The following is a 19844-nucleotide window of genomic DNA, read 5'->3' as shown; positions in this document are numbered from 1 at the left end:
ATGAAACTTTCGAATAAGGGCAGAATTTTTGTTTTACTTCCTCCACGGTTTTTCTTGAGTGTCTGTGAATGCAGCTCTTCTAGTATTCATTCATTCTCCTGACAATTGGGTGTGTTTAATGTATAAAAACAGACATTAAAATAACAGTTTGCAAGATGACAAAGACCAAGTCAGGCAATAAAAATGTAAGGAATGAAATCTATGGAACAGAGATCTGGTATTATTCATGGTGTGTTGGGATATAGGAAGTTAAAAATTCATGTCATGAATTCTGGTGGAACTGATAGCCATGGCAGCAGTAGCTAATACAGACTGGGCTGCAGTATAATGTATGGTTAAATGTATTGAGGAGGTAGTTTTTGGGGGGTTTATTTCAAATTTTGCCACTGAACAGTTTGAGTTGTGTCACTTGAGATATGTAATTTCTCGTTTCATGAAAGTAATAGCTTAGTGTAATGCATAATAAATGAATTTCAGCACATAACTCTCCCAAAGTAATTTCTTCTTCTAACATTTCGGCTGCTCAGTTGAATATCTTTCAACTGTTGTTCAGTTTTTCTGTTTGATATAAGGAGCTTAACCTGACCATACGCAACAACCCCTTCCCCTTATTTTCCTCTAGGTAAGTAAAGTGTTGTGTCTGATCACTCTGAACTGTTCCCCATAACTCCATTGTGTGCTGTTCTTGGGTTAGAGATTTGGCTACTGGAACAGCAGTAAACTGATTTAAATTAACTGAAATCAGGAATGTTCAAGTAGGCTGTAGTAGAAGTTTAGGAAAATAATTATCCATCAGTTTTGCAGACAAGCTGCTTCACTTCTAAATGTTAACATGTAGAAAACTCTAAATGCTTCAATTCATCACCTAAATATCAAGAGTAGAAGACTGGAAACTTGGAAGGATTGACTTGTTCAGCTGTGTTTATTCTGTTTCTCAGTCTTCCTGGAAGTTTATAAGGCCAATAATGAAACCACATTGCAAGTTAAATTAATAAGATACATAGCTATGGATTGCCATACTTTCAGTTCACTTTTATTAAATGAAGGTAAATGGAATAGCTGGCAACTTTTTTTTTTACTGTGACCCCCAGCACTTTACCACCAATTTAATAATCTATAATTAGAAAAAAAATATCAAATAGGTATCTTTCTTGGTAGCCACAAAAAATATAACAAAATTCTCAACCTAGGTGCTGACAAGAAATGGGAATTGAACAATCGAGGTAGAATGTGTATATGACAAAATTCTTTATCCTTGACAATACTATTATTGACTGTAAATAAAATTGGGCTGGAACAAAACTGCCTCTCTTTCAGACATGCTAAAAAACAAATGAGTTTTTTTCTTTTTGTGCACAAGAAAATTTGAAAATGGAAAATTATTTCTTACAAATGGATCATGTAGACTTTCTTGTAAGTATATAGAAACTGCATTTTTAATTGGACAAGTGATTAATTTCCAAGAAGCCAGGGTCTGTTTCAGTGGGAGGTGTGAAGAGAGCTCCTTGGGAGACACAAAACCTGCCAGTGGGGAAAGGCTCCTCACTTGTTACAGGGTAATAGTTATCACCTAGAGCCTGAGGGTTTGTGTTCTTTCAGAATGCTTCTAGTTTTAAATATTGTATCTTATGCTATTAAGGATCCTTGTAAATGTCCAGTTTTTTCAGGCGGTTTTACTGAACACTTGCCTTCTGTTTCTTGTAATTAGAGTAATTATTGTATAACAAGTATTTCTATATAAAAAGGTTTTTTTTCTGTTACCAGTTTTAATTTAGTTGCATTGTCTACATCTAATTTAATGAGAAATGTTGAATAGATGTTCCTGACCTACTTTTTCTGTGCTGTTCATTATACTGTATATCTCTACCGTATTGTCTCTGTAGGGACTTTGTTTTTCAAGGGGAATAACTTCTTGATCCCTTCATTGGAATACATTTCTACTGCTCTAATCTAAAATTTGCTTTGGCTGAACTAAGAAGCTGTGGTCTCCATATTGTCAGTCCTCAGAGAACATTATTTTCCCCTTTTGGCTATTGGTAGGAAAGCTCTTGCAAGGAAATATTTTCTCCAGGGAAATATTCTCTTCTGCTTTTTTCATATTTCACTGACAAAACATGCTGCTGTTATGAGAGGGAATACCTTGCTGTAGATGGATTCTCTTACTTCTAGATACTTTACCACTATTTCTCTCACCCTCTGGCAAGATAAATATTTTTTCCAGGACAGAGGAATGAGCTTTCCTGTATTTAGATACTAAATTACATGTGTGCAAGCGTCCTTCTGCCCCCAAGGTAAGATCAGTCATAGGTAAAAATCACAGCATGCTCTGACTTTATGACTATTTTCCTTATTTTGTGAGTTTTCTTCAGTGGAAGACTTGTGGAAGCGTAAACATTTTTCTGCCTCTTCAGAGCATTTGCTCACAGCTAGGAAAGCTGGCACTTGGATTGGTCCTAAGCAATGGCTAGTGTTGAATTTGGGGGTACATTGGAACTACTATTTACTATGCTATTTCAGGTACTACTTCAGTTCTCTAGACAAAGTATTTTCTGATGATGGCTTTCTCTTTCCTGCCGATGTGTTAGAATATATGGATCTTACTCATTCACTGACTCACTCTAATTCAAGGCGCAATTTCAGTTGATGTTTGTTAGGTATCTCAAATTCCCATCACTTAGTTGTCTACTGTTACTTCTTTGTGGTGGACAGTAGTTACTCTTTGCCACACATGGGCTTAGTGGGGGCTGGTACGGACAGTAACACTCTCCTGGAGGAGAAAAGCTTTGCGAAGTGTGGGATTTCTTTTGGCTTTTGTGTAAATTCACTGTTCAGGGCAAAACTTACGTTCACAGGAGTAGGCATGGATATAATTAGGAAAAGAGACTTCTCTGTGTGTTTCTGTGTATTGGGAAACTGTAAGCTAATTGTGTGGGCAATCGTTGCCTGGTAATAGATTGGACCTGCTATTCTCATCTCTCAAAATCTCAATATATGAGAGATTATAGATCTTAAATTAGGTTAAAAATTCAAGAATGAAATTTACATATGAAAGCAAGCTTTTCAAGCTTTTCAAGAGACAGTCCATAACAGGGAAAAAAAATGGGTTTAACTTCATATTCAGAAAATGTTTAGAGAAGAGAGGGAGGAAGACATGCAGTATTCCTTAGTTTAACTCCTTAGTTATTTTCTGGCTGGCTGCATGTGTGAAATAAAATCAAAAGAGATGCTCAAGAAAATAGACGAATACTTCAAAAATACCATCTCTCTAGAGTTCCTTCCAGGAAACCATGGAGAAATGTCTTCTAGTCAGTCATCAGGTAGTTTTATTTTTCCAAAACCATAGTCTGGGATCAAAAAGAATATTATGCTATTCAAAATTGCTGCTTGGAAGAGGTATTCTGAGATGGCAACACGTGTATAAGTAGAGTGCAGCAGCTGCTGCGTTACTTGGAAGTCAGAAGAGCATGAGACAATGAAGCAGAACAAGGGTAGGGGCCCAGCAGTGCCCACTGCATGTCTGTCTGTGTCTGGCTTGGATAGTCATGGCCATAGCTGTGGAGAGAGGCAGAGGAACCAGAGCTCCCTTGTAACTTTTCCTGCCTGATAGTGCTGCATTTGAGTGACTGTATGGAAAAATTGACCTGGAAGCAGCTGTTTGGACTTGCTTTAGCAACACAGTAACTGCAAAGCCTAGAAGAACTGTATTGCAGACAGAAATTACTGACAGCCTCTGAGTAGCAGTCACGTTCCTTGTACCAGTTCATATATGGGTCTGTATGTTAGTAGGTTCAGTGAGAAGTCTTGGGTCTTGGGCCTGTGCTGAATGGTAATGGTGAGCAGCTTGCCTTAGGAGGAAAGAGGTAGACATAACAGTAACCTATCATGGTGTGAGAGATTGCAAGGCAATATAAGTTATTTGCCCAGTAATCATGATGGGATGCTCAGAAATGGGATGTCATATTGCAGAAATCTAGTTTGAAACGAGGTGAAATGTGAATCTCATGCTGTAGAGAACACAACTATAGGGCTGTCATTTCAGTGTAGTTCCACAGGAGAGCAGGGAAGTTGGGGGTGCAGCTCAACCCCCAGCTGTAATGAGCTTCTGTAATGATTATGAAATACTTCTTCCGTCTTCCCACTCCCTCACAGGGAGTGATACTGAGAGCGCTGGTTCCTTTTTTCCCATCATGGCACATTTTGAAACCAAAGTATTTTTAGAAACCAGTTTTCTCTGGTGTTCTTTGTAAATGTAGCCTATCCTTTTTGGAACATGTAACCATGTTCATATGCACTGGAGTCCTTTGTTTTTTTGAAAGGGCTATAGAAAATAAACTTTTAAGGGGGAAAGGAGGAGAAAAGTGGATCACTTTAATTTTTGTAAACATTTTTTTACTGTCTTCATTTTGTTTCCTGCAGAAGAAATCTGTAAAAGCTGAAGCTGTTGGGACAGAACTCATTCTTCCACTACCAGGGTTGCTTTTTACAATAAGGTTTCCATGAATATGCAAATTCAGAATAATTGTGCATGTGAAGAAGAAACAACATGAGATATAAAGAATGTGTAGATAAGCACTAAATCAGTCCGCAGCTTGAGTCAGTAGCTAGTCTGAAGAAAATCTCAGAAAAATGCTATTGTTTATTCCTTCCATACAGTTAACCTAGAAGCACAGGAAGCAACAAGATTGTTCAAGCTCATTATGCCTATGATACCTCTTCTGTGTCCCCCTTGCTGTTAATTTTCTCACTTAATATGGAGTTACTGTTGCCAAAGTGGTAATAGTGTTCACCAAACAAATGCTAGTGGGGCTTAAAATACGGAATGTGTGTGTACTTATTCTCTTGTCTGTCTAGAATCTACCAGTCTCATTCATGACACAATCTTTTTCTATGTTTCCTGAGATATGTTGGTGATGAGCTGTGTATTTGAGTGTCAGTGGCCTTGTTGATGTGCCATTTGCTGAGCAGTCAACAATGTGTGCAGTTCAAAGCAGCTCCGAACACTGTGCAAGGGGCAACATTGACATAATTGAGAAATCTGGTTGAGTGTTCTCTGATATACTTGGTTTCAGTCTCTGAGTTTTGTTTTTTCATTCATCATGTTGTTCCATTTCAAGTATTTCAGAACTTAGTCCTTTCTGACCAAACAGTTTCTGCTTATTCAGAAATGGTGGAAAGCCCAAACTAATTATTGGCAAATGCAAATTGAGTTAAAATCTCCAATGTGGCTAACTGGAGACATAAGACTTGGAGATGTACATATTAAGAAAAATTGCTCTTGAGAAGAATGAAAGAAATTGATTCAAAGAATTGATGAGATATAGACAGAACTCCAGCTTGAAGTCAAGTGTTTCCTTAGTACACTTGAGCTAAATAAAAATGCAAAGGAAGGATACTTCATCTAATGTGGGAAGATAATTGAATAAAGATTTTGGAAAGAAAAAGCCCCATAAACTACTGGAATTCTTAGTTATTTGCAAATATCAAAGTGCTGAATGAGATGTATGAGAAACATCTACTGCTTTTACAAAGAAATGTCAAAGTTACCAGTTATGCTCTAGAAATAAAAAGATGACTTTATAAGGTTGACAAATACCAGAAAGGCTTAAAGCTTCATTTGAAAATTAGGGTATGTGTTCCACGCTACTGCACACTTGATGACATCAAGTGTCAAGTGGAAGATACCCTAAACAGAAACTGCTCTGGTAGAAAAGGAGGAACAAACAAAAAGACCAGCTGTGAAACAACACTTCCTATGATGCATGCTTATTGTAATTCACTGTTTTTCAGTTTTTCCCAATGTTTCTAGAATCTTGCTTTGAAATAGATTGCAGGACCTCATGCTGATCTTTCTTTGCCTGCTTGGGGGAGAGTATGCATGTGCATCAGGAACAATTATAAATGCACAGCTACTTCTAAAAGGTTATTAAGGAATTGCCTCAATATATTATTGTTTTGAATCAATTTCTTCAGTAAGTAGTGATTTTGATCTCACTGGAAGCTCTTTTAAACCCAAAAATAGTTGTTTTGGAAATGCAAGCAGCCATTGGTAAAAAATGTCTCCTTGGTTGTAAATGTGAACTAAGTGTTGTTACATTTGATGTATGGCTATCCAAAAGCACCTTCACCAGTTTCTGTCACAGTATTTACATTATGAAAGAATTAAATACCTCTTAATGCATTTATTTTAAACAAATTTGTTTTACTGAAGTTTGAAAAGACCTTCTTCCTGCTGTCCAGCTAGACTGAAGAATGAAGTATTAAGAATGCACTGGAAGGAAGCTTGACTTCAAAGCAGAAATTTAATAAGTAGAGGAAGCACTGAACCACACACTTTTTCTTCTGCAAATTCTACACATTATATAGTGTTCTTCTGCCTTCTGCTTTGCCTTTTTAAATGAAACAATCTTCTGCACAAATATTTTTTGTTGCTTGAGGTGTGTGTGAATGCACGTGTACCCAAAATCCTTGTTTCCCTGTCTCTTCTGCCTTTGTCTGGGAATATGGTTGTCTTGTGTGTCCGCAAGGGATGCTCAGAGGAAGATGCTGGCCAGATTACTGCAGGGTAAAGGCCAAAAAACTGCTTGATGTAAAGGATTACTGAGACATTGAAAATGGTAATTGCAGAGGTGAAATGAGTCTCTAACTATAATGGGTGGGTGTGTGTAAGAAAAGATTTGGTCCTTATGATAAAGTTCTGTACCAGTTTGAGCTAAAAGGATTTAAATGAATATTTAGTCACAGCTAACTTGTCTAAACTGACTGCTCAACATAATTTCCATAATGGAGAAAGAATTCAAGAAAAGATAATTTAAAGTAAGTAGCTTCTCCAAGTATATTAGGCGTACATTAACTTCTATAAAAAAGTTAAATGATGGGTGCTTTGAGACATTTACATGAAGTAAAAATTTAGCCTGTAACCCTGAATAATGCTTTTTATCACATTATTTAAGTCACATGTCCATTACAATTCAGAATTGTTGTTCTCTGCAATAGGAAAATATTAGCAAAATCTTAGTTGCTCTATGTGTATAGCAGATGAAAGCAGCTAAAAACTGGCTCAGATAGGTCATACAGAGGAATTAGTATTTCAAGAAAACCGGTACTAATGATATATTGGTATGGTGGGTTGACCATGGATGGGTGCTGGATGCCCACCCAGCTTCTCTCTCACTCTTTCCCTCAACCAGGCCTTGGGGGAATGTAAGATGAAAAAGTTTTTGAATGAAGACAAAGACAGGTCACTTCAGAATTACTGTCACAGGCCAAAACAGGGCTGACTTGGAGAAAGCTACTTTACTACTGATTGAAAATAGAATATGATAGTGAGAAACAAGGGCAAAAGCTGAACCACCTCTTGCCAGTCATCCCTCTTTTCTTTCCAGGCTCAACTGCATTCCTTCATTCCCAGCTCCTGTACCTGCCCAAGCAATGCAGAGCAGTTGCTAACTGAGAGTCTAAATAATTCCATAAGGGCTCGTTCCACTTTTTCTCTGCTCCATTGTGGGTTCCCCCAGGGTACAATCCTTCAAGAACTGCTCCAGTGTAGATCCTTGCCTTAGACTACAGAAAACCTACTCCTCTGTGGTTTCTGCATGGCTAGAAGCTTCATTCAGGGCATGTCTGCCTGCTCCAGTGTGGGCATTCTCCATGGGCTACGGAGGTACAGCCTGCTTCGGCATGGTCATCTGCAGGGCGGTATCTGCTCTGGTGTCTGGAGCACCTCCTCCCATTCCTTCACTGACTGGGGTGCTTCTTTTGTTCTCTTTTGTTCCCCTCTCCTCTCTCCCTCAGACATTTTGCCCTTTCTTAGATGTGTTTCCCTGAGGCACCACCACCATTGTACCCAAGGAGCTTGGCCGCATCCCTCATGGGTGTCCATGTCTGTGCAGCCCAGGCATTTCCTCACAGAGGCTTCCCAACAGCCAGCGCCTCACCTCAGACACCCTTGGGTGTGTCAGATGTCTCGAAAGCTACTGTCAAATTACTTGGAAAAAAACCAAAATAAGCAACTATCTTTGGTATGTTAAACCACTGTTTGGCATATCCTACAGATTCCTGCTGGGGCTTTTTAGGACACCTTGCTGGGCAGATGGGGCAGTTCTGGATTAAGGACTAGTGAAATCTGGATATGGAATCTGTCAGTGCATATATATGGATTTAAAACTCTGAGTGCTTGGTGTTCCTCATCTAGCTTTTTCAATTTTTATGAAAAAACTTGCTTAATGTGATTTAATAAGTAATAATTTTAGAGAGACCTTGCCTTGAAGTGTGAAATATTTATGACCATATACTTGGTTTCATGTGGATATAAACAGCTCTGAACTTTTAACCCAGCCCTTCCCAAGCAGACTGCAGTTGTGTCTCTTCCTACTGAAACATAAGGAAGACTTTGAACATCGAGAGGAGTGGAATTCATCACCCTCTGTCACCAACTTAAAAACCTGTCAAATTCTTATCTTGACTCAAAATAGAATTTGGACTTTGGCGTCTGTCTAGAGATCCATTAAATTTGGCCACTTGCTGATCAAAAATGACATTTATTCAGGGTCAGATTGTCTGTAGAAAAAGTCCTGTGAGCAAGCAGCCTACACACAACGCATTGTGAGCAAGTGCTTGGGCTTGAGCGGCTCTGCTGAGTGTCTTTTGCAAGGGCAAATGAGGAAAATCCTAGATTTCTATGTGAATGCCAAGATTTTATGCTTTTTGTGTTAGTCATATTTGCAAATAGAACTGGAATATCTTGTATTGAGTAGATCCAGAAAGCTGTACATGCTTTGCATGCACACTTCTGTTCAGTCTCATTAGTGAAATTATAAATTGTTAAAGCATGCTTGCTTAGAGCAAGCGCATGGGAGGGGAGGGGAGACCTTCTCTTCTCCGTGGCATGTGAATGACAGGTTTAAGTCTAGAAATGTGCACAGTTTTCAGCAGTTTGGTCAACACACAGCTATTAACTGTACCTGGAGACTGGTAAGGGCTTTTGTAGATTTCATCTGAGTATTTCAAAACTTGGTTGAATGCAAGGTGTGCAGTTAAACTGATATCTGAGGGAGACACCTTAAAATGTATACTGTAATTATTAAATGGCTAATCAAAAATAGAATGAATTTTTGAAACAGCCTGTGTAGGATAAACGTAATATGCTTCCATTAAAATCAACGGGCTTTAGCAGAAGCTTTGGTATAAGATGATGAGTGTGTAAGCCAGCTTACTTGATGGACTGTGAGGAGTAATTTTTTTTTAAGGTAGATTTCTGGATGCAGGGAATTGTGTCCCTCATATTCATTGCATGCATTCAGTTCCTGAATTCTTATGCAGAGCTCTCTCTGGTTTGAGGAAATTGAAGAAACTGAGTTAGCATGCAAAAAAAAGGAGGATTTTTTTTTTTTTTTTTCCTTTTAGAGTAAAATATAAATTTGTGGTAGGTACTTTAAAATGCAGGGCCCTGGAAGAAAGGCCATGCAACTACAACTACTTAAATTTCAATCTGAATCAGCTTTCCAGCAATGTAGATGCATTATGTCCCTTCCCCTTCTTTGAAATATTAATGTAGGACTTGGTGGATCTGTTAGCTTCAAATATTCTAGAGTGCTCTGGCTACATTGGGAGCTATCTCAAAAATTATTAGTATTTATTGTTCCTCATATAAATATTTGGAATTATGCAAGAAGCAGAAACGCATTGTGGAAAACCGCTTTTTTTTTTTTTTTTTTTTTTTTTTTCTCTCTCCAAAGCTGATCCTCTCTATGCTTTCGAGAATCCAGACTGTTGGTTTGGTGTGGTTAACTGTTGAGCTGCTTAAATACCTACTGTGTTACAATGAATACTTTAGTTTGTGGCTTTCTTGTTATGTGGTAGTGTGTTTCTGAAGTAGACTGTTTTAATGGAAGAGCAAAAGAGATTGGAGAAATATTTCCCTGAATACATATGTATTACCTCTCATTATTTGCATAATCGTCTTCTTTGCTGATGTGTAAATCTGGAGCAGATGTTGCAGTCTGCTTATATAGATAGAGACTAATGGAACCTAATTCTGCATAGGCCCTTTGGACATTAATTCCTTTACGTGTTCATGTCTACAGCTGATAGGAAAAGCTTGAAAAGGAAAGCTTTTCTTAGACTTCTAATATATTGGATATGAAAAATCAAAATGTATTAACTTTCTCTTTCTAGCTGCAACTTCTAAGATTAGTCTGACGTGTCACGATGAAGACACGCATTTTCTCAGTGTCAGAAGAGGTTATTGACAGCGTATTGTAAATAACAATTAAAAAAACCTCAAACCCAATTTGTTAATATGTTAAAGTCTGTTCTTTAAACTTCTTCCTTCACTTATCTTTCAGGCAGGTAGCGTGTTGTAGCCTGTGGCTGTGGAAACAAGGAAGTTGCTGAAGAGCAGTAATTGTTACACCTTGAGGGCAGGCTGTGAAATTACTTGGTCTAATTAGTTGTGACTTCAGCTGAAAGATGCCTCCTTCAGGAGACTAACCCTGGATCTTGCACTGAAATACTGTTGTTCCTCCTTAAGCAAAGTCTCCAGACTGAAAAAGTGTTTCTGTAACTGTTTATTTTGACTGGATTGAGTAAAATGGGTATACCCCAAAGAAGGTAAGAATCTAGGGATTGCTAGGAACATAGTGCAGGAACACTTAAGTGAGTCTGCAATATTTGCCTTGTGTTTAACAGGGTTTATTCACCACCATTAACCACACAGGACTTGAAATGACTTTCAAATCAAACAAGTGTTGCTGCAGTGCTCTGGTTCTGCATGGGTGCAGGAAGTGTACAGGGACAGCAGGGACCTGTCACAGTGCCCTGGCGAATAAAGCTGTATTGAAACTTGTGTGCCTCAGTGTTCCCATGCCTTGGCTATGCTTGGATAGACCATGAGAACTTGGGGATTCTGCAGCCTGTAGTCCCCAGCAGTTGCAATTCAAGGATTATGTTCTTAATACGCCTGAGCTGGTTCTGCATAAAACTAGCTCAGCTTTATAGTCCAAGTGGGTAGTAAATTTCCCAGATCCATGCTGGTACTGGAAGTGATACAGCTGTTAATCCAGGCCTGTGATCATTTTTCTCTCTGCCTCCCTTGCTGTTACTACTTTGTAGCAGGGAAACTTAGTATGATGTTTGAAAGCTGACTGTGTCTTCAAAAATGTTCTCTAGCTCTTTTATCAGCTTTCTTCTAAAATTTAAGAAGAAAATGTTGAAATCATAAATGTCTCATCTTGCTCTTTAGGTACACATAGTGAATCCTACATAATTCAACTTTATTTTTTCTGGCTTGCTTACTGATTTTTTTTTCTTTAAAAGAATTGTTCACACTTGTCTTAAAATCTGAGAGAATTAGAATTGCTTTCTCTAAATTCTGTAAATGGCTGTTCTGCCACAAGAGCCTGTTAGAGCTTTCCACTATGTCTATGGAATTTGAACTTGAATTCAAAAGAGGAAGCTTCTTCTGTGCTAAATTAAGAGCAAAATACAAACTAAAACTTTAAACCAGCACTTGTGTCCTGTCATTCTCCATGTATTTAAACCTCAGTGATTAAATAGCGGTCCTAATAAACAGCTGTGGCAATAAGTTTAAATCAGATATTAAAAAAACCCCCTCTTTTGATGCTTAGTGTTTAAAATAAAAATGAAGAGAACCCAACCAAGACTAAGAGAAGACCTGTAAGAAATAGTCACTGACTGTACCTCTTTTCTTTCATCCCCACTGCTTCCCAATTACTGCCATTGTAAGGTAATTCTCTTCCGTATTTTCTACCTAATTCAGCAATTCATTATAAACTGTCTTTTTTTTTTCCCCTCTGTTTTTAAAATTTTTTTCTTCTTCTTGCCCCTTCTCCCCATGCTTTCCCATCCCGCTCCTTGTTTGCTTCACAAAGGATTTAATTTTGTAGACTATTACAAGCACTCATATTTTAGACTGAATTCTTCTTCCCTACAGGCTTAATCATATTTCATCAAACCTCAACATCTAAGGATGTCCGGTTTTCATGGTTAGTTATGCAAGTTGTGTGGATTATACCCCTGACCTTTCATCCTTAATTGCAGCTTTTAGAGACATGGTTTGGCACAATACTTAAATAGTACTGGTACTCTTAAGGGCTTTGCTGAATTTTGACATGGAACAGAAACCACAAATGCAAGTGAATGAGGCAGAAAGGCAGCAATTCCAACCTTTGAAACGCAGGGAGATAACATGGAAAACTCTAGTCTGGGTCTCTTTTATGTTCCCTGCAAAAGGCCTTTTTTGATGAGAGATGGCTTTGCAAGGATTTAAGTACTTACGATACAGCTGTACTAGATGTGGTCTTTTTCCCCCACTTACCAGCTGCTTCTGTTTATTTTGGAGGTACACTTTTGACACTAAAAGATTTTCTTTTTAAACATGTAAGAAGCTCCACGACAGCAATCAGACTCTCTAAAGCCACTTCTTCCATTATAGTAATCTTTTCAAAAGCTATCTAGTTTTCAGCTACGGGTCTAAGTAAACAAGCTTTTCAGTTTCTTCTAAGACAAATTGCAGTCTCTTCAACATGTATTTGTGTGTTTTCCCTTTCTCAGTTATGTGAGAGCTGTAGGACTAGCCTCTGCCATCGTCAATTCTTTGTTAGAAATGAAGAAGCAATTGATGTGGTATATTGGGTATAATTCCAACTTTTCTATAATAACACTTATGCTACTGTCTTGGCAGTAAAATATGTGGCTGTATTGCCATTATTTATATTTTGAGCAAAGGAATAAAGAAGTACCATGTGAAGTGTGTTCATTCTTATAAGAATTGGCCTTGTTTTCTGTGATCGCAGCTGTAGCTGCATCCCTGCATGTGATGATGCACATGAAACCAAATTTTGCAGTATGTTATAAACCACTATGAAACATTCTGAGAAAGTCATCTGGATCTCATTTGCCTGTTGAATTGTTGTTCCAGCCTGTGGTTCCTACTGTGAACTTCACTACTGTGAAGATGGATAAGAAGCAAAACAAAACAGTTATGTGTGTGTCATCTAGAAGGAACACTAAAAACGTCAGATAGTTAAAGCATGCAATCTTTCACATGTTGCTGATGTAAAAATCTTACTGAATTAGCTCTTGGTTACAGTTGGGAATCTGGATGTAGCAATTTGTTGTATTTCTGTGAAGACATACAGTGTTACCTGCATTAGCTGATGTACTTAGTCTGTGTTTCATGTTCAGAAAACTCATGGTAAATTATTTTACTGTTTTCTTCAGTAAATAGGAACTTAAAACTTGATTCGTCCCTTTTTTTATGGCATTTTTTTTATATCTGAACTTTTTCTTGATACAGCTTGGAAGTGTTTGAAGAAGTAAAACCACTAGATATTAAAATATCCAAATTCTTTAATAGTGCATTCAGGTTATTTTTTTTAGTCTATGAGAAGTTCTAGCAAGGCTGACAGCATAACCTGGATTGAAAGGGTCAAGGTTAAATTGGTTGTAAAAGGAAGAAATATTAGGTTCTATTTTGCATCCATGTCTAGATGACTTACATAATTAGTATTAAGAAATACAGACATCTGATTGGATATCTTATGCTTTCCTAGAATTGTATGTGTTTTATTAAATAGCTTTACTGCTTTAATTCACTTTGGAGGACCTTAAGTGACATTTATGAAACTATTTAAAATAAATACAGTTTCAAAAGCTACTGCTGTTAAGCAGTGGGTTTTTTTCTGGTTGTGCTTTTTATATGCTGAAGACTTTTGAACCACTATCTCAGTTTCTTATCTTGAGATCTGGATAGGATGGTTTAAAATGTGACAAATCTGCTTTTAGCTGTCTCTTGAAAGCATATGAGCTTAATTTTACAAGTCGAAACTCTTGCAAGCGTTCTTAGGAAACAGAATTATAGGGATACCTGTTAACACTGATGTAAATGTCTTGATGTCACATTTTTATCAGGTGAATGATGATTAAACAGCATGGCTGGGACTAGTATAGGTTATATAATAAATATCATCCGTTGATATAACTTCTTTGACGTGAAAGCAATCATTATTGTTTATAGGATGTTGAGCCAGCAGAAGATGATAGGTTTCTGAGTTAATAAAAGAAAGATTGCAGAGGAATTATAACCCATTTGTTATTGCAGCATTTCGAAGTTTATCATAGAATGCTTTTAATACCTGCCCACACCTTTGCTTGAAATTGTCATTAGATTTGCAATTAGTAGTTTCCAACATCGCTCTCTGTAGCTCTTGAGCTGTTCAAAGCCTGCTAATCAGAATTGAGACTATTGTTTCCTCTCTAGTAATTTCAACTTCAGTTACATCAGTCTGAGGAAAACTGGTCAGTTTTCCTTAAATAACATCAGAGCCTGCATTTGTGATAACGTTTCATTCAAAGCACTTTTAAAAAATTTTGAGTTGTTTATGCCTACCAGTCTTAGTTAGTTGTGCTCTGCCCTCGGCTTTTACTGTTTTCATCTTCCTACTTGTCCCTTTTTGTTAATCCTCCAGAAATCCTTCAAGTTCAATTCTTATAAAGTATGGAGAATTTATTTTTTTCTTCTCCACCTCCCTGCACAGCCTGCCCTTATGAATTCCATTAATGCTTGATGTAACACTTCCAGAAGTATAAACTGAATAAAATGTTTCCAGTTTTAGTACAAAACAAACTTGGTAAAATTACAGTTGAGAGGTGGAACCTTGGCTTTAAACTTACTAGTGCTGCATTGCTCATTTGTGTTGATGACAGCTTCAAGTTGGCTTCATTGGATGCAAGGACCAACCAGAGTAATGGCTTATTTAAGTTTTGTTTTCTTGATTGCCAGCGATAAGTAAACTTGTGTTTAGATGGGATTATAGAAAGGATCTACCAAAACACCTTTAAATGTTAGATAAAGCCTTTGTTTGAAACTGGATATAACTTTGATCTGGCTGCCATAAACACAAATGTGCCCAAATGTAATTTAAACAACTCACAGGAGAGTGTTGAATTTATTCATGCTGGAACCTCATCAAAATTGTTAAGACTTAATTATATCTGCCTGTAACTTAATTTCTACTCCTGCTTTGAAGCCTGTTCTGATTCAACATGCTAAATCTTAATTTTTGGTGTGTTGATATAAAGGAACAAAAATGCAGAGAGAAATGTATGGGGAGAGGGGGTATTTCCTGCTAAGCAAAATACAGTAGTATAAATAATTCTATTACATTCTTTGAATTAGTTTTTAAACCCACCCCCACTTTTAATTAAACAAGTACCTCCTGATGTCTTTAAAGACTTTCATGTGAATTTTATTTTTGCTCCTGTAGGTTCCCAGTCTAATTCAAAGCTCAACATTGCTCTGTTTTGGGTTTTCTTTTCCTCTGCTGTTGCAGAAGGAGCTGCAACCCTGAGCAGTGCAGGCACAGTAGATTAGCTATAACATGACTGCTGTGCTGTCTTGTCTCTTAGAGCAGCACAATGTTTTCCAGTCTTTGCCAGTTCCTCTCAGTAAAGTTTACAAAGAAAATGTTTTCATCTTGCTGACTTGTGTTCTTTCTTGTGACATTCCTAGAGAGGAAGCGTTGCCTTGTTCTGTCTCTTGGACCCAGACTGGGTGTAGCAAAACTGATGAACTCAGATCCCTGTGTCCAACCAATACTTCACTTCCCTTAGTGATCTCAAAGACAGTGCAGCCAAGTATAATAGTACTCTGCTTTAGCACTGATGGAAGTTAAAGCTGGGATTATGGTAAATAAAACATCGTGCTTGGTACTGTAGAAGATCTTTTAGCACAAAAGAGTGTTAAAGAGTGCCACGATTCAGATTTGTAGTGGAGTGGTACAATGGTACAGCTTGTGGAAGAGGGTTCTCTTTTGTGTGATATTTTGGTGTACCAACATTTGTCATGGATATGTTGTATTCTAACCTAAATTTTGTTTCAGCTTATTATGTTAGAACATGCTGGTATGACTGCAAGTCATCAGTAGGCATGAGACGGTGCTTCCGTCCATCCCAGGCTGAAACGTGATATGGAATAGTACTCCTGCCTCTGGTCCACAGCAGTGAGAAGCAAGTCAGTTCTGGATTGCTCTGCAGCATGTGGCTGCAGTCATATTTGGACATTTGGTACTTGTGTTTGGATGGCTTCTAGGGCAATAATGGGACCTACCGTTGCCCATTTACTAGAGGTGGATCTTTTTTCTGGAAAAACTTAGGGTGTTGTTTTTTGGAGGTTTTTTTTGTTCATCTTCCTGTATTTTTTTAAACATCAATAAGTTTATAAATCTGATTTGATATAATTTAAAGTGTTGCAAATACCGGCAAAATAAATGTAGGGTTTTTTTTGTTGTTTTTTTTTTTTTTTTACATTTGGTGTTTTAGGTTTTGAGAATAGATTTTCTTTTCTGCAGAAGAGAATTCTACAGTTATAACTTTCAATCTCTAGCTTTCATATTTACTGTGATGCTGGAACACATGCTGCTGCTGTGTTTGAGAAGCTCTCTGGTGTTTTAAAGTTTAGAATTAGAAGTTGCTCTTATGTTAAATTTCTTTTGTGCATCCCAGACTAATTAAGAATCCATTAACATGAACTGTTTTGCCTCTTTTTATTGGTCATAGGCCTAGAGGTGTAGAACAAAACCCTCAAAATGTATTTCACCTTCTAAATGGAGTCTTTAGGGAGTAATAATTTCTGAAGTAATATTCCAATAATGGTAGCTCAGCACTTGGAGATTGGGTACACACACATATTGTAATAATGTGCATAAGCTGGGAACTCTGCATTCATGCATTTACTTCTATTTTGATCCCATGCTCTGTGTGTGTATACTTCTATAAAAGCTTTTTCATACTGGGTGTGACTTTCACTTGTTCTGTTTGCAGTTAAATACCTGGAAACAAAACTTTCTTGATGTTTGTAGTCCTCACTCAGTGTTGTAAAAGGAAAAAGAAAATATGGTATAGTCCTGAAAGTTCCATGTGGCGAATACCCATAAATTTCACCTAATTACTATATTTTGCAAGATATTAAAAAATATGCCTGTAACATAACCAGTTGGGGAAAATGGAAGTAATGTAGGTGTGCTTGCTGCCCTTCCTATTGCATTATTAAAGTAATGCTCAGCATTCCTTAATATAATATATATATAGGTAAAGAGCCCTGAGCCTTACGAGGCTTTTCAGTCAATGTGGATTTGCATAGCAATGTAGATAGGAGATTCCTTTAGCATCAGGCTGAAAACCCCATAAATCCTTGAAGAAAACAAATTACTTCCCTTAATTTTTCAAATTTTGGACACTAAGCAATTGAGATAGAGATCAGACATGAGATTAGTGTTAGAGAACTGGTATTGCTGGGTTACACACTCAGTGTATCATTTTGACAAGTATTTTGCTTTATTTAAGCTGAAATCAGCTGAGTTCTTACAGTTCTTCAAGCTTTTTAGTCAGATTTGAGGACAGGCTTCTTTCTTCCTCCTGGACACTTCTTGCTATGGTAGAAGACATTCTCTTTGTTGACTGCTAGAATACACTTCCACTAACATATAGCAGCTGTAAAGACTGAATGCTCTTTTGTAGCTAAACTTAAACACCACATCCCCACAAACAAATGAGAAAACCCCACCCTCAAAAAAAACCCCAACAAATCCCCACAAACCTGAAGTGATTTATTGCTTTAAAGAAGCTGAAGCAACACCTGCGATGTAGGAATCATTCAAGAAATGTTTAGATATTTGTAATAGATTTAGTTTCTGGAAATCATCCATTGATTGTAATTGAGCATAACAGACATACTTTCCAATGGCCTTCTAAAAATCCTATTTTTAGATTACTTTCCATAAAGTGATCTACATTTTTTCTTTGCCTGAGCTGTATATGTTTAATAAATTGGTATTTCTCATTCGAGTTATTAAATTTAATAGTACTGTGTATGGGTTAAAAATGGATTATGGATTGAAAGGTACCCAGAACTGTTTGGTATAGACAAAAAGTGATCAGGTTACCTTAGCTCCCCTTAGATCACAGTTAGTGGGAGAAGAGAGGATGCTCTATTATCCCTGGGGTTTGTGCCTGAGGCTGCACAGTCAAGTGCTGTGGGAACCTCGTCCTGTGAAGTCCACAACCACCTCCTCAAGTGAACCCTCTCTCCCTCACAGAACTTAGTGACACTTCTGCATTTGCCTAATATTTGGTATTCCAACACACTACAGATTTCTCGTTTTTTTTGCTGACTGGGCCAGACTTCTATGGTTGGGGGAGGAAACTAGAAAAGGAGGCTTGCATTGACCACATGGCCTGTGACTTGTCACTGTGCTTTGGAAATCTGCAGTTCTTCAGAAACTGGAGGGTGTTGTCAGGAGTATTCAGTGTCCCTTTTTGTTACACTTGTGGCTTTTTTTTCTTTAATAAAACCTGACACCCATTGAAAATTCTTTGACTCTGCCCTCATTTTCCCTCCCCTTCCATTTGTTTGCGTGGATTCACTACCTTTTCTATTTTTCATTCATTTACTCCCTGGCTCTGCAGATTGTGTCTTACTTTGTCTTCCCAGTAGAGCTTTTCATTTTATGGAGTAGGGTTGGAAATTATCCTTCCTGCGGACTCCTCTGGGGGCAAAAAAGCATTATGAACGGGATCATAAACCTCCTGTTTGAAATGGGAATGAAGGGCTTTTCCCTCCTCTTACCTGTCTGCTTGCTGTAAGGAGAGGGGGAAAACAAGGAAAGGAGATTGCTGCCATGGCCACAGCTGCTACTGCTGCTGTCATGATCATTTAATTGCTGCTGCCACTCTCACTGCTAGCACATGGGAGAAATTAACACTGATCAAAAACGTGAAGTGCATGCCCCACTTCACATATCTCCATGCACAAGCAATAAATCAAAATGAGAACTCAGCAGAATTCTGCAAAAGCAGCTTGCTGCTCTTGGCTTAGTTCTTAGAATGACAAGCTTGGGTTGTTTTTGGTTTGTTTTCAAACATTAATTGATAATTGAAAGCATCATATACTGTATTACTATAGAAGTAAATTATTAATGTAAACAAAGCCCTCTGCTGCTTGTAAAGCATCTCTCATAAAACTGCACTGCTGGCCCTAAAGGCCAGTGAAGATACACTAATTCTACAACAAATTACTCCAATTTATAAAACTGTTGAATTACATCAAAGATCCAATCAGAAGCCATCATTGTTCTCTAGCCCAGTGTTAATATATCTGTTTTTCCATTAATTGCGTAATGACTGTTAACTTCATCTACAACAGATCAATGGTAGTGAACTGTGGAGTATGTTATTCTATTGAGTAGTAAGTGAATGGGGTATTTGAGCTTGCTTAGTGTTCTGTTGGAAAGGACAGCAATTGACTGATGTGGAAAAAATGAATGTGAGAGTAGCACTGCAAAACATATGCAGATATTTTATGCCCTTTCTATGATTTTCTGATTTGTCATTAAAGCTATGGATGCCTGTAGGTCTCATGCAGAGGTCCATGAAACCACCCCTGACAATCTACAAAAATTACATGCTGCTTGCTATTTTTAAAAAGTGTGACATTTCCTCTGCCCAGCTCTTGTGACTAGGTCCTCCCTTGTCCTATACAGAAAAAATGTAATTATTTTCCTATGACTCAAAATGCCAAATAGCAAGAAATTAGCTGAAAAATCCATTTAATTGAACTGTGGCTTAGTTACTTGAGCAGCCTGGTTACAGGTTTAGTGTCAGGCACTTAGAAATTTCTTTTTTTTAGTTATTCTTTTTTTTTTTTTAAGGAACCTTAGCACTAAAAATGCAAACAGTCTGAGATTAGACGTGGGATTTAATGACTGCTACCAAGAAGAGTTGGTATGTCCACTTCTTCCTTCTGTCAGAAGATGACTAGTGTTTTGCAT

The 19844-nt window shown here is 37.6% G+C and overlaps 1 protein-coding gene across 2 annotated transcripts in view; it reads left to right on the top strand.

Annotated features, from left to right (window-relative positions):
* The window catches only part of DOCK4 (dedicator of cytokinesis 4), a gene marked incomplete at its 5' end in the record, with an annotated part of 227452 nt that overhangs the window by 31059 nt on the left and 176549 nt on the right, over positions 1–19844 (top strand). The window lies entirely within an intron of this gene.

This window comes from Coloeus monedula, assembly GCF_965178545.1.
Source record: "Coloeus monedula genome assembly, chromosome: 4".
NCBI classification, from domain to species: Eukaryota; Metazoa; Chordata; class Aves; order Passeriformes; family Corvidae; genus Coloeus; species Coloeus monedula.
The sequence above is the reverse complement of the archived record's forward strand: the minus strand, read 5'-3'. Positions and strand labels throughout refer to the sequence as shown.